The sequence below is a fragment of the Heloderma suspectum genome, chromosome 4 (genome assembly GCF_057233095.1).
Source record: "Heloderma suspectum isolate Gila_16-S chromosome 4, 16-S_ref, whole genome shotgun sequence".
NCBI lineage: Eukaryota > Metazoa > Chordata > Lepidosauria > Squamata > Helodermatidae > Heloderma > Heloderma suspectum.
Genome location: NC_139461.1, coordinates 289337994 through 289355237, shown reverse-complemented (window position 1 = coordinate 289355237; position 17244 = coordinate 289337994). Strand labels below are relative to the sequence as shown.

The 17244-nt window shown below is 45.0% G+C and overlaps 1 long non-coding RNA gene across 3 annotated transcripts in view; it reads right to left on the bottom strand.

Moving 5' to 3' along the window:
• LOC146348856 (uncharacterized) overlaps window positions 1-17244 on the bottom strand; it is a 161422-nt gene that overhangs the window by 69753 nt on the left and 74425 nt on the right. For all 3 annotated transcript variants that reach the window (XR_014790739.1, XR_014790738.1, XR_014790740.1), the window contains one exon: window positions 7385-7585. This is a non-coding gene — a long non-coding RNA (uncharacterized LOC146348856). The remainder of the gene's footprint in view (window positions 1-7384; window positions 7586-17244) is intronic.

Here is a 17244-nt window from a genome sequence, read left to right as displayed (position 1 = left end):
ACAGCCAAAGCAGGGGACCAGCCCGCACCAGGCGGTCCAGTGCCTTGCTTTGAGTTACCTCAGAATGTGCCATTGGCCCTCCGCTCTGGAAAGCCGCACCAGGAGAGAGGCAGGTGCAGCTTACCAGAACAGCTGCCTGCCCTATGCCTTAATCTGAGAGGTCCTCAGTGTGAAGCATAGGATGGGCAGCAACAGTTGCTTTGGCGAGCCATGCTGGATGTGTTCCTGCAACAGAAGAGTGCCCAGCAGGGTTCTCTGGAGAAGCAGCACAAAGTCCTCCAGGCACTGGCGGGGGACACAGATCCCTTTGGGATCCACTGTCTGAGTCAGGGGATTCACCCCACTTCATGGAAGGGCCAGTCCTGGCATTGGAGTCCTTGCTCTGTGTTTTGTCATTGGAGATATGATGGGCAGGCATGAGAGTCAGGGCCTTTTTTGAGAGTGGAGCCAAACTTACAGAATACCCTCCCACACGGCCAGATCCAGAATTGTGATGGCCCTCTGCCATTTGATGTTTTCCTTCCAAAGCAAAGAGCTAATCCGGGCTGGGACTGCAGTGGGAAGAAAAGGTTAGGGTCCACCCCTCCCCCAGCTCCTGATCCAGATAGCCACCTCCTCAGCTCCTATTTATTCAAAAACCATCCTCACAACTGCTTTACACAAACTAATTGTGTAAATGATGACATGACTAGTTTGGTCCTTATGCTCCAATTGTATATTTGTAAATGAAGAAAATATGACCAAAACTACCAAACAGATCAATAAACATACAATGCATATGTGCCCACACTCGCTCTCTCCTCTAAGCAAAGTCAGTCCCCAACAGGAACTTCTCCCTGCTTTAGGGAAAGTGGGGAGTGCGTAACAATGAAGCACGAATGTTTTGATTTTAAGAAATTATGTCCATAGAAGAAAACGATGCTTGCTGAGCAATTACTAACGTCATTTTTCTCCCACATAGTAGCTTTATTTGAATTTCTCAGTTTCAGGTTTGTAAAATTGGATTGCACCATTCATTAGCTTTGTTTCTTTTAAAAAAAATACTTTTATCAGACAGTTTAACTCCTGTTACACAGGAGAACAGCATTAATTATAGGAAGACTTCTGTAAGTTCTGAAGAAAAGTTCCTGTGCAGAGCACAGATGGTTTCCACGTTTATTGTCAACATGTTCATTGTCAAGATCTGTTGGACTACAGCATCCTGGCTGGAGATAACGGGAGTTGAAGTGGAATACATCTGGGGTGAAGGCTCTTATAGTCCCTTCCTCATTGTTAATTGCACCTGGTTCTCACCAGAAGTTTTTGTGGGTTGTATTTTCTTCTCTTTTTGTCACTCAGAAATCTAAATCCACACCGCCAACCACTTCATCAGTAACGGCATATCTATGTGCAAGGACACACAGCTGCATTTCAAATAGCATTTGCGTGCTCTGCCATTCCCCATCAGTCTTCAGGATGCTGATGAATGTGCTGACAGACAGAGGCTAATTGGCAGACAGTACGGAGTCAGTTTTTGATGACACAGTGGAAATCATCGGAGACGGAGAAGGTAACAAAGAAAGTTTAGATGGAATAAGAAAGGAAATCCAGACAGAGACCGTTTCACATGAGGAACGAGGGCAATCTGAAATACAGCAGGAGGGAACCACAGGAGTGCAGAAAAGTATAAAAATGTGTGACGAGACAGGGAATGGTGAGCAGATAGAGAAGGGGAAACAAGCTGCACCATGAGAGGTAAGCATGACAAATTTTGGAGCCCATGTGAACTCCAAGCTTGGCTCACTTCCACATTCCAGTTTCAGAACAGTATCATCGGAAGCGTCACCTCAAGGTTCTTGAACCTCCCAAGTGTAACCAATCCCACTTTTAACTCACTAAGGGTGCAATCTTATATACGTTTAGATAGAAAAAAAAGTCCTATGACTCCCAGCGTGCCCCAGCCAGTGGGAGTTGTAGGACAATTTTCTGTCTAAACATCCATAGGATTGCACCTTAAGGCTGGAATATTATGCACACTTACTTGGCAGGAAGCACCATTGAACACAACAGGACTTACTTCTGACTAGATTTGTATAGGATTTGCTGCAAGGCTATACTCTTAAATACTCAGGCTGCTTCCAGACGGGTGGCACCCACTATGAATTATTGCTTTTCTGCTGTAAGCTACACATGGAATTGCCATTGACTTTCCACACTATTGGGATTATTGTGCTTTTTCTGGGTATACATCGTCCTGTGTGTACCATTTCCCAGGGGGAAGGGGAATGTTTAATTAACCTATGGCCTTTGGGGGAGGGAACCCCACAACTCTTGAGTGATCCTTTAAAAAAATACCCAGTGAGTTAATTAGAATTAAGGGAGCAATCCTATGGGGATAGGCGGCCACCTCCAAACATGGAGGTGACTGCCTATCCAATGCAGGGCAGGCGGAGAGCGGAGGGGGGCCGATTTTGGCTGTCTAGCCACGGGGCTTTGAGTGGGGGAGTCTGGGCAACACATAGGAAGCATCATAGCGGCACTTCCATGTTTCCCGCCCCTCCCCACCCCCAGGAATGCCTCCATTTATGCCACTCCATGCTGCTCTTCTGAGCATGGAGCTTGGGAACGATCCGTGCCACCTAAAAGGCAGCAGGAGAGGGGGCAGGGAGGCAATTTTCCAGGAATCAACCTTGGAGCATGGGCTCCGAGGTCAGTTCCCAAAAACTGAAGAATCCTATGGCCATCTAGCCGCTGTCTAGCAGCCATAGGATTGCACCCTAAAGTGCTTCTTAATATGTGTGACTGCCCATGAAATGTAAAAAAAAAAACAAAATAAAGTGTTTCATGTTTATTTTGGATAAGAAGCATGGATCGGGGGAAAATGTTAAAAGGCAGCAGAGGCTTAAATAAAAAGCAGAGGGACAGGGGGAGTGCGACCCTGTTGATTCTCCTGGACCTCTCAGCGGCTTTCGATACCATCGACCATGGTATCCTTCTGGATAGGTTGTCTGGGTTGGGAGTTGGAGGCACTGTACTACAGTGGTTCCGCTCCTACTTGGATGGCCGATTCCAGAAGGTGGTGCTGGGGGATTATTGCTCTGTGCCATGGCAATTGTGCCATGGGGTTCCACAGGGCTCTATTCTATCCCCCATGCTGTTTAACATCTACATGAAACCGCTGGGGGAGGTTATCCGGAGGTGTGGGCTGAGGTGCCATCAATATGCGGATGACACCCAGCTCTACCTCTCTTTCTCATCAAAACCAGGTGAGGCAGTGGCTGTTCTGAACCAGTGCCTCGGCACGGTAATGGACTGGATGAGGGCCAATAAACTGAAACTCAATCCAGACAAGACGGAGGTACTGTTAGTGGGTGGTTCGTCTGCCCGGCTAGGTGATAATCAACCTGTTCTGGAGGGGGTTGCACTCCCCCTAAAGGATCAGGTTCGTAGTTTGGGGGTGCTCTTGGATCCAGAACTGTCACTTGAGGCACAGGTGAACTCAGTGGCACGGAGCACTTTTTATCAGCTTAGGCTGGTATACCAACTACGCCCTTATCTGGACAGAGATAGCCTAGCTACAGTTATCCATGCTCTGATAACTTCTCGTCTGGATTACTGCAATGCGTTATACGTGGGGCTGCCTTTGAAAACGGTCCAGAAACTTCAGCTGGTCCAAAATAGGGCAGCAAGATTGTTAACAGCTCTGGATAGGGGTGAATGCTCCTTCCTTGTTCTCCTCGACCTCTCAGCGGCTTTTGATACCGTTGACCACGGTATCCTCCTGGACCGCCTGGAGGGGTTGGGCATTGGAAACACCGTATTGCGGTGGTTCCAGTCCTTCCTCTCTGGCAGGTACCAGAGGGTAGCACTGGGAGAGGAGGTTTCGGACCCGTGGCCACTTACTTGTGGGGTGCCACAGGGTTCCATCCTCTCCCCGATGCTATTTAACATCTATGTGAAGCCACTGGGGGCTATCATCAGGAGGTTTGGGGTGCAGTGTCATCAATATGCGGATGACACTCAGCTCTACCTCTCATTCAAATCTTCACCAAGGTTGGCCGTAGAATCCCTGTCCAAATGTCTGGAGACGGTAAGTGGCTGGATGGGGAGGAATAAGCTGAAGCTCAACCCTGACAAGACCGAGGTACTTTTGGTGGGAGACAAGAGGAAGCTGGGGGATGTTGACCTGGTGTTGAATGGGGTACAGCTACCCTTGAAAGACCAGGTCCGCAGCCTGGGGGTCATTTTGGACTCCCAGCTGTCCATGGAGGCTCAGGTGTCAGCTGTGAGCCGGACAGCGCTGTATCAACTCCATCTGATACGGCGGCTGCGCCCCTACCTTCCCGACCATCTGCTCCCATCGGTAGTACATGCCCTGGTCTCCTCTCGTTTAGACTACTGTAATGCGCTCTACGTGGGGTTACCCTTGAAGACGGTTCGGAAACTGCAGCTGGTACAGAACGCGGCGGCTCGCCTGATTAAAGGCAGCCGCCGTCGAGATCACATCACTCCAGTGCTGAAGGAGTTGCACTGGTTACCAGTTGTTTTCCGGGCCAAATTCAAGGTGTTGGTTTTGACCTTTAAAACCCTATATGGTTCCGGCCCAGCCTATCTTAAGGAGCGCCTCCAGCAACACCAGACAGGCCGCTTAACAAGATCAGCCTCGGATGGCCTTCTCTCTGTCCCATCAGCCAGGACAGCTAGACTGGTGGGGACGAGGGAGAGGGCCTTCTCTGTGGTGGCCCCCACTCTGTGGAACTCCCTCCCTAGGGAACTCCGTCATGCCCCCTCTTTAATGAGCTTCCGTCGTGCATTAAAAACATGGTTGTTCAGGCAGGCATTTGGGGTGGGTTAGGGTATTTTTTTTAAAAAAAATTATGGTAAAATTTTACTGTTTTAAATTGTTTATGGTGGGTTGTACATCGCCCAGAGTGGCTGGGTGACCAGTCAGATGGGCGATTAATAAATTTAATAAATAAATAAATAAATAAATAAAATAAATTAACAGGGACTGGCCTGCGAGCTCATATTACGCCAGTACTTTTCCAGCTGCACTGGCTGCCGGTCCATTTCCGGGCCCGATTCAAAGTGCTGGTGTTAACATTCAAAGCCCTTAACGGCTTGGGGCCAGGTTACCTGAAGGATCGCCTCCTCCCATATGTGCCTGCCCGGACCTTAAGATCATCAGCAGCAGCCCTTCTCCGTGAGCCCCTGCCAAAGGAAGTGAGGCGGGTGGCTACTAGGAGGAGGGCTTTTTCTGTTGTGGCACCCCGGCTCTGGAATGAGCTCCCTAGTGAGGTTCGCCTGGCGCCTACATTGTACTCCTTTCGGCGCCAGGTGAAGACCTTTTTATTTTCCCAGGCATTTTAGCTTTCTAAATTTTTATCTTTGTTGTTTTAAATCTGTATTTTAAACTCCTGTACTGCTGCTAGGTTTTATTGTGGTTGTATTGTTATATTGTGGTTTTAATGTTCTATATATTTTAAATTGTTTTATTGTGTGTTGTTTGGTTTTAGTTTTTGTGAACCGCCCAGAGAGCTTCGGCTATTGGGCGGTATAGAAATAAATAAATAAATAAATAAATAAATTTTGTACATCATTTAAAATCAGAATTATAGCACTATGACATTATTTCCTTTCAGCACTATTGCACTAATATTTTAATATGTTAAATAAAATAGCCGGAAAAGTGTTTTAGCACTAATTTTAAGAACTGATTTAAAAAAATAAACAGGGTGATAAAATGGCTATAGTGACAGTGTGCTGAGAGGTGACAGGTTCACCTGCAAGGCTGCAGACCTTCTGGTCCAGAGGCCAAATTCAGCCTTCCAATGTTCCTCAGATGGCATGTCCGCTTCTCCCTGACTGCCCATCATTTGGTGGTTTCCTGGCTTTTGTGCAGTTTTTCCCCTCCATTTTAAAGGGTTGAAATGCCTCTCCTAAAGCTTAATTACTGCCAGTAAGAGCTTTAGGGCACAATCCTATGCGTGTTTAGACAGAGAAAAGTCCTACCAGGCATGCTGGCTGGGGAATGCTGGGAGTTGTAGGACTTTTCTCTGTCTAAACATGCATAGGATAGCGCTCTTAAGCTAAAATATACTGGTATTTTTCACCCTTCCCCTTTTGCCTTCAGCCCCCCCCCACAAATGTGACACCCGCAAGCTTCTCCAAAATAGAATTTCGTCCTCTGGCTGAAGAGATTAAACACCTCTGACCTACCTGATGTGTCACCACACTAGTGGAAACCATATCTCTTGGAAAGACAGAACAATAGAACTAAAAACCATCCAAGCCTGTGGAGATTGTTCCACTGTTACATTTTTTACACACACACACACACACACACACACACGACTTTCTGTGGTCTGAGAAAAGATGGGGAAAGCTCTGGGTCCTCACAGAAGGTCAATTATCTGATGTTGAGGTAATGTGAACACCCAGAAAAAAAAGTGAGCGAAGGAGGCATGGTGATTCCACACTTTAAAAAAAGTTCTAAGTTAGTATGGCTGTTTTATCGATTCCTGTGCTGTTTCTGGATTTGCATTATATTGTATTTTATTCTTTTAAATATTTGAATTGTATTTTATATTTTTAATGGCCATGTGGCATTTAAGTTTTTAGATAATTTGTAATCTGCCCAGCAACCATTAGTTATTTGGCAGATTAGAAATGTACTAAGAGAGCTATCCTATGGCCCCTAGATAGAGTCTGGGGGGCCATAGGACACTTCAGATTCCTGGATCTGAGGTTGGAGGCAGTGCTCTGACCTTGGATCCAGGAGTCCGAGCTCCTCACTCCCTCCCACTCCCAGCTGGCATGGAGACAAGTTTAATGGGACTTCTCCCTAGTAAATATCTTCAGAACTGTAGCCTTACAATGTTCCCACAGTAGGCTTTTATTTTTTTATTATCTTTTTTAATTTAGGGTTCAATCCTGTTGAATCCTCCCTTGATACTCCTAAGCCTCCAAACTGAGAGGCTTCCAAGTATCCGGAGCAGAGCAGGAGGTGTGGCAGAGGCAATCGTTTTCTAGACTGTATATCAACATACTATTTTGAGAGTGGCAGAGGCAACACACATGTACTTCTTTGGCTCTAGTGCGAATTCTTTAAAATATGGTCTGCCAGTTGAGTTGGAATGGGGAAGATCCAGAATCTCTAGAGATAATGCATATTGGCTGGTATTGTAATCCTGCAAATCCACCTACGTTTCCCACCTCCCAGCCCTCGCAACTGCTTTGCAGCTCTTATTATTATTTAAACTGTTTTTCAGAGGTGAAGATGGGGTGGATTATACAAACATGAGCAGCAATATCTCTTTCAAACTCCCTTCAAATCTCTGAATGAAGATTATCTCCAGCCTTCGGTGTCATTATAACATTCAGATGTGTTCTTCTGCAATTTTACCTTTGTTGTTCAGTCGTTCAGTCGTGTCCGACTCTTCGTGACCCCATGGACCATAGCACGCCAGGCCTTCCTGTCCTGCGTTCTCTCCCGGAGCATGCTCAAGTTCATATTCATTGCATCCGTGATGCTATCTAGCCATCTCATCCTCTGCCGTCCCCTTCTCCTTTTGCCTTCAGTCTTTCCCAGCATCAGGGTCTTTTCCTTGCAACAGTACATAGCTATAATTACTGGCAAAATACAATCATTTGCATGCATTTGGCTAAAAGAAACTTTAGACATTTGGGAAAAAATAAATAAATGTCCTAAATACAATTTTGTGTGCAAATAATCAGTGAAACCAGGCATCTGCAAATAATCTTTTTTCAAGCAAAAATGGCCAGGCAAACCATCTGTCTAATCTCAGGATCTCTCTAAAGCAGTTTATCTGCCATGCTTCCTCTCAACATATCCTGGGAACTGTAGTGTTGGTAACTACCAATAATAAATTCCCTGCAATCTCACAAAACTACAGTTCCCAGGGTTCTTTGGAAGACGCCATGGCAGTTTTCCAGGGTAATACTAATTTAGGTTTGTTGTATAGATGTTCCTTTCTTGTTTCGGAGGCTTGGCTATGTATGTTCTTATTTTAAGGGAATCATTGTGATTGGCTTTGGAAATCTGTGACCTATTTAGATCCCTCAATTTATTTTAATTGAAAAATTTCTGCATGTAGTTTTTCAATATTTTCCCAGTGCTACTGCCTATTATTAACACCCAAATATGTAAAAAGCGTTGCCACACACACACACAATTATAGGATGGCCATGTATCCTACTTTATGGGGGACATTCCTCTATTTGAAGGCATCTTCTATTTGAAAAACACATTAGGGTGAATAGGGGCCTTGAAGTTATCCATCAGCAGGTGGACTGCCGATAAACACAGCAGACTGAGCAAGGCACACAAGTCACTGGGTCACAGTCTTCTCCGCTATAATGAGATGTATTGTATTTCTCTTTAATGTATAGTAATTATTTCTAAATGTGCACCTCTCTCCACAAATTTGCATATCTCTTTAAATTAGCATATGCAAATGTTATGCAAATCAGTATCCCCATTTGCTCTCATCTTTGGCAATGCTTAGTGCCCCCTCTAAAAATATAATATGGCATTGTGGTGGAATAATTAAACTGAAATTTAAAAAAAAAAAATCCAAAGAGGTCAGGTGCAGTTTAGTCTTGCATCTTTAATGGCTCTGTAAAAGAGGGAATTTTAGCAAATACCAGCTTTCCTCTGTATTACAACTTTTCCTTTGCCCTTTCCTGCTACTGAGCTCTGTTTCTGTACTGAAAATTACTTGTTCAAATGAGAGTTCCGTCTTGTGGTGCTAATAAACACGCATTGGAAGAGCGGAGAAAACTACTCTTTGAAAAGGCAGTGTTCATGCATATTGCGAGTTCAAGAACAGAGACAAACTAGACGAGGCATGGCAGCCGGAGACCCCACATTTCCCCCCTTCTCCAGAGCAGCTACCCAGGGATCGGGGGTGGGCGGGAGATACAATGTAGATTTAGCTGTGGTGCTGGGGGAACCAATTAGGCAAATTACGCTGAGGGCAATTTAGATAGGGGAAGTGGGGGGCAGGAGGGGGTTACTTATTCTCTCATAGCTCTGCAGCCCCAATCCAATGGGATGGGAAGGGATGTTGTGGCTGTTTTGGAGAAAAAAATAGTTCCTACTGCCAGCTTCAGCAGTTTTTGCAGGCGCTGGGTCAAGATACCCTCAATGGGCCCCCCTCCCTCAGTGAGTCTACCTTCTTATAGCCATTGTCCCCAGCTGCTAATTCTCCTTCACCTCTTTCTCCTCATTGCTACCACTTCCTTGCTTGACAGGCAGAGAGCCAGTGAGCAAGGAGGCCGTGGCATCTACTGCTCCTCCTCCTCACCACCACCACAACCATTGTCTGGGCCAGAGTGAGAGGCAGGTGAACCAGCAGGTTGCAATGGTGAAGAGGACAAGCAAGTCCAGGGGGCTCTTGTCAATGGGCCCCTGCTGAGGTGTGGGTCCTCGGCAATTATACCTACCCTTGACACCAGCCCGGACTGTTTCTGTCATGGACATCCCATATCTAATCTAGTGTGACCCTAGGAGTAACTTACCTACATTAAGGCTGAAATCCTATGTCTTATCTGAATGTAAGCCCCCTTGAATGCAATGGAACTTACTTCTGAGTAGACATGTATAGGATTGTGCTGTCAACAATTCTGACTATGCATCTAAATGGTGAAATGTTCATTCCCTTACTGTTTCATGTCATTTCTTCATAGCATACAAGCATGTTTTCTCCCAGTTCCCTGTAGTAATGCTAAACATTCCTCTGGGGGGAAAAAAGATTGGGAAATGTAAACCTAACATGTTCCTTTATTTTATAACTAGGTGGGCATATAACAAATGTAAACACTTAATGCACAGACTTCATCGCAGTCAACCTCTTTCTCTAGGCTCATGTGATTATAATAATTTGATTGTATTGGTGTCTATCCTAAGCCCCTGCTTTGACAGTAATCTTTACTGAGTCATGAACTTTCACATCATTAAATCTCTCTAGCTTTATTTTAAAATACATCAGAACTGTCAGATAACTTGAGATGTACTGAGGTTTTATTTGCATTTGGGTAAAGTGAAGTTTAGCCAGTTGGGGGAAATAATGAAAATTGTTTCAATATTACAGTAACTTTCCAGGCAGCCCCATTCTCTGTTGTTACCATAAAAATGGATGTTGCCACATTTTCTCCATTACATGCTTACCTGCTTCTCATGAAGGGTGCAATCCTATGCATGTTTAGACAGAAAAAAAGTCCCACAACTCCCAGAACTCCCTGACCACCAAATGATGGGTGGTCAGGGAAAAGGAGGTGTAGCCATCTGCGAGAAACCAGTGGGCTGAACTGGGCGCCCGTGACTCTGCACTCCTGCTCTAGCCGCTATTCCACTTGTTTGTTTGTTTATTTACAATATTTGTATACCACTCCATCTCTAAAACAGATTTCGAAGCGGTGAACACAGAAGATAAAATGGTAAAAGAATAAAGAGATTAAAAAACCACCTTAAAATCATGCTTTAAAAAACAAAACACAGAATGCCAATAGAAACCGTAACTAGTCAATTATGGAATGCCTCCTGGAAGAGTGCTGTTTTCAGGAGGCGCCAGAAACAGCACAGTGTTGGTGCCTGCCTGACCTCCAGGGGCAGGAAATTCCAAAGAAAGGGGGCCACCACACTGAAGGCTCTTTTCCTGGTGGACTCCTATCAGGCCATAGGTCCATGTGGAACCACCAGGATCAAGCCCTCCGATGACCTCAGTGACCGGGCAGGTTGGTAAGGGAGAAGGCGCTTACTCAGGTATCCTGGTCCCAAGTTTTTTAGGGCTTTGTATACTAGTACTAAAACCTTAAATCTGGCCTGGTAGAAAATAGGCAGCCAGTGCCATTCCCTCAGCAAAGGAGTTACATGCTGAAAGGGGGCAGCTCCCAACAACAGCCAAGTTGCTGAATTCTGCACTAACTCTAGCTTCCGAAGCAGCCTTAAGGGCAGCCCCACATAGAGCGCATTACAGTAATCTAGTCTTGAGGTTACTAGCGCCTGTACCACTGTGGCCAAGCTATCCCTGTCCAGGAGAAGCCGTAGTTGGCGAACCAGCTGAAACTGGTAAATGTTAACCGCCTAAGTAGGCATTAGATGTATAGAACTCCCTCCATGCCAGTACTAGGTTCTAGGAAGGAAGGTGCTTCCTTCTCCTTGATGGCCAAAGCCCAGTGGCATGACCACACTTGCAAAATTTCATACCCATCCATGCCATGCCAAGAGGAACCCGCCATCTCCAAACCTTTACCACAAAACCTCGTTCCAACAGCTTTCAACACCACCACCCCTTTAAACAACAACAACACCTCACTTTCTTGGGTAGCGTTTGCTTTTCCTGAGGGTAATTGCTGTGAACCACCCAGACAGCTTCAGTTATGGGTGGTATAGAAATGGAATAAATAAAGAAATATTTGGGCGGAAATAGATATTCCCAGAACAAACAAGGTAGTCTTGTATATATATATATATATACAAAAGTGTGGGTGGGCTACAGATTGCTGGCAGGGAGGCACAAAGTTTAAGGGTGAAATCCTGTGCACGTTTAGACAGAAAAAAATCCTACACCTCCCAACCTTTCTAAAAGTTGGAGTGCCTCTCCGGAGGCTTAGCTACTGGCAGTAAGAGCTTTAAGCTAAAATAGGGTAGGGCTTTGGCCCTGCCTACCACTGGAACGTGGGCTCCAAGAGCATCTCTGAAATGGAATCTGACCCTCAGGCCAAAAGAGGCTCAACACCCCTGGGCTAGCGTGACATCCAGGGCCACTATTCCCTAAAAGGTAAAGGTGTCCCCAACCAGTCGTGCCCAACTCTGGGGTAGGGTGCTCATCCCCGTTTCTAAGCCGAAGAGCCAGCGCTGTCCGAAGACACTTCCATGGTCATGTGGCCGGCATGACTGAACACCGAAGTGCACGGAACGCTGTTACCTTTCCCGCCGAGGCGGTACCTATTTCTCTACTTGCAATTTCTTGCTTTCGAACTGCTAGGTTGGCAGGAGCTGGGACTGAAGACGGGAGCTCACTCCGCCACGCGGCACTCGGGTCTCGAACTGCTGTCCTTCCGGTCTGCAGTTCAGCGTCTTAACCACTAAGCCACCGCGGCCCTTAACCACTAAGGCACCGCGAACCACTATTCCCTACTTAGACTCTAATCCCCACTCAGCTATGAAGCTTCAGTGGGTCACCTTGGACCAGTCACTGTCTCTCAGCCTCTCCTACCACATAGGTTTGTTCTGGGGATAAAATGAGCAGGGGGAGTGAGGAGAGCATATACGCCACCTTGCATTCCTTGAAGAAAAAGTGGAACATAAATGGAATAATAAGCTTTAAACATATGAACTTTAGGTGTTGATCCACCTGTGAACCAGCCAATGAAAAGGGGCCAGAATCGATTAAGTTGAGAAATTAAAAAAAGCAATGGATGAACAGAAATGGAAAGACATACTTGACAATTCAGAATGTGGTGACCAGGTGGCAGAGTTAAGGTGAGGAGACAATCTGGCTTATTACCAGTGCCAAATCATGAATTCTCCATAACTGAGAGCTCTTAAGAAAAATGAATATGTCGATTTTCATGAGATTCAACTCAGGCCATTTCCATCTTGTGTTTGGTTGTGACCATTCACCATACAAACCAACCTCTTATCTTTGTTTTATGGAGGGAGCAATCCTATGGCCTCTAGACAGCAGCTAGATGGGCATAGGATATGGTGTTTTCCCGGAACCGACCTTGGAGCCCGCACTCCGAGGTCATTTCCCAGATAACCGACCTCCCCCCACTTCCACGCTGCCTTGGAGGCAGCACGGAATAGCCCTGTCCTCTGCACTCACAAGAGGAGCGCAGAGCGGCCAGAAAGGGGTGTGTCTGGGGGTGTTCCGGGGCGGGGAGAGCGTAGCTACCAGTACGACACATCCTATGTGTCATACAGCAGTCTTCTTCCCTGCTCCATGCTCCTGCATCTAGACAGCTGCAATCGGCTGTCTATCCAAAAAAGCAGGGCAGGAGGAGCGCGGAGGGAACAATCCCCTCCGTGCTTCTCCTGCCCTGCTTTGGATAGGCGGTCACCTCCGAGTTCAGAGGCAGCTGCCTATCTCGTTAGGATTGCACCCTGACTCCAGCTGGTGGTGGACTCACATGACCTTTTCTCCCTCAATATGAAAAAGCATTTATTCTCCTGGTTTGAAAGCAAATTATTCCCCATAGGCAGATATTGCAGACCAGCTCATATTCAGGGGTCCTCCAAAGCTGGATACATGATAAGCTGTTCACAGCATAAAGAGATTATGTATATCCGAGGTCTGCCACGCTCCCTCATTGCAGTCTTTTAAAAAGGCCTTGAAAACATATTATTTTACCTTAGCCTTCTACTGATACGACTGCTACTGTTGCTGTTGTTAACATCATTATTGGTTTTATTGTTGGTTTTAATTGTTTGTTGTTGGCTTTTATTGTTTTTACATTTTTATCACTTTTAATATTTTAATTGTTTTTGTGTATTTTATTTTTATAAGCCGCCTTGGGAGGGCTTCTGCTCTGAAAGGCGGCCAAGAAATATTTTAAAGAAATATATACATACATACATACATTCAGCCTGAGGCTCAAGCTAGACATTAAGGTAAGCATGCATTTGCTATCATAAATGTCAACTGGGGTTCTGCTTCATTTTAGATCCCTCTGCCCTTCCCAGCAGCAACCAATGATGTGACAGCATACACAACATGGTGACATCTCATTGGTTGGTTGGTTGATGGGTTTGAATTGATTTTTCTTGCAGATTTCTATACCAATCTTCAGGTTTTTTTAAAAAAAAAAAAGCCTCCCAGGGCAGTGATATATATATATATATATATATATATATATATATATATATATTCTTAACTTATTTAATTTAATGTATTGTACACTGCCCTGGAAAAGCAACTGAACAGCACTGCAGTCAGGCAATATATATACAATACTGCAAGAATAAAACAGAAGCAGCAGCAATTAAACCTATAAAATTCAGCAGAATAGATAAAATTACAACCAAGGCAACCTACATTAGATGCTGAAATGCTCAGGCAAACAAAAAGGTCTTCACCTGGCTCCAAAATGATGTTACAGTTGGCACCAGGAAAACCTTTCTATGGAGGGAATCCCAGAGAAGGAGCACCACAGCCAAAAAGCCCCTCTCTCTGGTCACCCCATGCATAATGTCAGATGGCAGAGGGTCGGGTCATGAGGATGGGCCTCACATGATAACCACAGAGTTCAGGTAGGTTCATGTGGTAGAAAGGGGTACTTCAAGCATCTGGGTCCCATGTTGTCAAGGTTCCACTTATGACCTGGACCCCCTGAGCAATTCCTTAAGGCTATCTTGCCTCGTTAAGAGTCCCACTTTCCTTCTTTTAAACTTCCCCTTCTCAGTAACGTCGGGTGATTGACATAGGCTGTAGACGTGGGGTGATTGACACACCAGACACAGGGTTTAACCACAACAGTTTACTGCTAAGTTTAAAGCTAGCAAATCACAACTAAAGGCATTTTCACAATAGAGATGAGTGATACAAAAAGCATTAAAAGAAAATGCAAGTTGCAAAACACAAGTTCCTTTACCCTAGCTGTCCTTAGACTTTTCTAGGCTGCTTCTTCCTGCCCTCTCTTCAGACTCTGCTTTCACTTCAGACTCTGGCTGTCTCTGCTCTTACTGACTCTCTCACTCTCTTTATATATCCTCCTCCCCCAAAACCGAAAGTACTGCTTCAAACTGGAAGAAATGAAACTTCAGGGGACAAATGAAAGTGACAGTTAACCAGAGAAATGAAACTGCTGTTCTCAGGGTTACCCCCTCCCAACAGAAGACTCCAGGCCTCTAAGTCTGACTTTTTTTCCCTTTGCCTCTGTAGGCCTCAACCCTTCACACAGGTCATTTTGGGTCACCCGTTTTCCTAGCTAGAAACTACAGTGAAAAAAAATGGAAATAGAAACACAGCTGCTGCTTTCGGCAGCAAGCACATGTTTACTGTTACACTAGTCTAAGCCTGGGTTGACTAAAAAAATAGATAAATCCTTAAAAAATATTGTTGCATGTATGAATCACCTCCTGTTCTCATGTAATCCACAGTGAATACCTCCCCTGTAGCATTCTCTGGGCCTTAACAGTTTTAGGACACAAAACTAGGCGGCGGCTTTAGCCTTATTTATTTCATGTGGCCAAATCCCTTAGTAAGGTCTGAAAATTTTCACCAATAGGCCCTTGTAATGATATCTCCATGGCTGACAGCCCTTTGCTGCTGTTAACAAACTCTCTGGTTTCCTTTCTGTCAGAAGGATCAGTCATCTTCAATTTGGGGAGCCTGACATGAGTAGAGTCATGGGTAGCTCATTGTCACATTTTCTGCATAATAAAACCATATTTTGGGTGCGAGGCTGTACAGATGCCTTTGTAATTACATACATTAGGTAAGCTGAATTTAGAATTGATAGATTAGAATGCTGCTTTTAAGAACGTCTCTGTGCCTTTACAAAATGAAAATGTTTGGAGGGGAGAGAGAAAAAATATAGATGGCTGAAGGTAAGATCTAATTGACTTCGGACAAAGTACTTAGTGCAGGGGAAAATCTGGATATGTCAAAATGAGGAGCGTGAAAACTAAACAGGAAACTTTTCGCCTCTTAGTACAGCTGGGCCATGCGGTTTAATTGGCTTAATGTTTTACAGCCCTTTGAAACTGTAAAGTGCTATATATTATTATTGTTTTATTACATCCATTGCACTCACCTTGCAAGACTGAAGAGTTTTGAAGAGAGAGCAGAGATGTGTCCTTTTACTACCCAACTTCTCATTATGATGAGGAAGTGCTGGTAACAAAATTTAGAATTTAATGCCCACTTTGGTGTTCATTGATCCTCTCCACGCAAATCCGCATTTGACCCTGGCATTAGTGCTTTGCTTTTGATATGAAAACCAGCCACTAGCTCAGCAGAACTGGAGATCCAGTGAATAGTGCTGGAAATGGATTGGGAAAGTCTCCGTTGACATCTCTGCTCCACCACAACTTGTTGGCCCGACAGAGATGTAATGCTGCTGATCTCTCAGTCACAGTTAAGAGAACAGAAGCAGCCCACAGGCTCATATACTCCCTCTAGGGTGGCAACTTACACATCGCCAAAAAAGAGGACAAGAGGGAGTACCAATTTGCATAACGTTTTCATATGCTAATTTATATGTATCAATGCAAATTAAGAAATTACAATTATAATTTAAATACAAACGCATCACAGCTTACTATCGAAGAGAAGACTGACAGTTGACTGGGTGCCTGCTCAGTCTGAGTAACATCATGGTCCCTCCTCTCTCTTCTTATAGGTCTTTCTCTTTAAACTAGCCTTGGGCTGCCTTTATATTAAAGAAAAAACCTACAGTCATCCCATTGTGGAGCCTTTCCACATTTACAGCGGCGAACACATGACTGCTGAGAGGGGAAGCTTTTAATTTTCAAAGGTTCCATAGAACTCAATGAAACAGCGCCATCTAGTGGCTATTTTAATAGTGTAACATCCTGACTTAAGTATATAGCTCATTATTTCCGGTTCTTTTTGAGATGGAATAACCAAGAAATAACCTCTGTATGTGCCCTGGAGGTTCACAACGTCATCTAAAGGACCCGCAAACTTCCATGAGTGAGCAATCTCAATAGCAGGATAAAAGTTCTGTGTGAAGAAGCCCATGGACTGGACAGGCCTTCAAACAGACGACACCTTCAAATAAAGCAGGGTCCTCTGACACCTTTTCAAATAGAAGACTGTCCTCTGTGAAGTAGGTCACGTGGCCACTCTAAATGCCTCCCCCTTCTTACTCCCTTCTCTGCCATGAACCCCACACACAAAAACACACACAGATCTTTCCATGGTGGCTTTAACCATGGCTTAGCCACATTCTATTATACCTCACCCCCACCCCCCAGCCCCATTGCTACCTTGCTAATGAAAACCAGATTTTAACAAGGAATTGAAACCAGGGTTTGAAGCTGTTTGGAAACCCAATAAGGAGATGTGTTTAGCATTCGCCATTCGTTAGCGTGGGTAGTAGTAACACTACATTACAGTTAATGCCATAAGAAGAGCCATGTTGGACCAGACCAAGGGTCTATCTAGTTCAGCATTCTATTCACACAGTGGCCAACCAGCTGCCCACAGGAAACCCACAAGCAGTGCCAGCTCCAGGTTTTTGAGGGCTCTTGGGCAAGACACATCAATAGGC